We start from the raw sequence: 339 nt of genomic DNA, 5'->3' as shown, positions 1-339 counted from the left end.
GCCCAGCGTGTGCCGATGGTGCTGGGGGTAACCGCCCGCACCAGGGCCCAACGTGTGCCGATGGTGGTCGAGGGAACCGCCCGCACCAGGGCCCAGCGTGTGCCGATGGTGCTGGGGGCAAGCGCCCGCCCCAGGGCCCAGCGTGTGCCGATGGTGCTGGGGGCAAGCGCCCGCCCCAGGGCCCAGCGTGTGCCGATGGTGCTGGGGGCAAGCGCCCGCCCCAGGGCCCAGCGTGTGCCGATGGTTATCGGGGCAACCGGCCGCACCAGGGCCCAGGGTCTGCCGATGGTGCTCGAGGCAACCGCCCGCACCAAGGCTCAGCATGTGCCGATTGTGATC

The sequence above is a fragment of the Durio zibethinus genome, unplaced genomic scaffold (genome assembly GCF_047325235.1).
Source record: "Durio zibethinus cultivar Kanyao isolate XHJ-2024 unplaced genomic scaffold, ASM4732523v1 HiC_scaffold_394, whole genome shotgun sequence".
Lineage (NCBI taxonomy): Eukaryota > Viridiplantae > Streptophyta > Magnoliopsida > Malvales > Malvaceae > Durio > Durio zibethinus.
Note: the sequence above shows the minus strand (reverse complement) of the source record.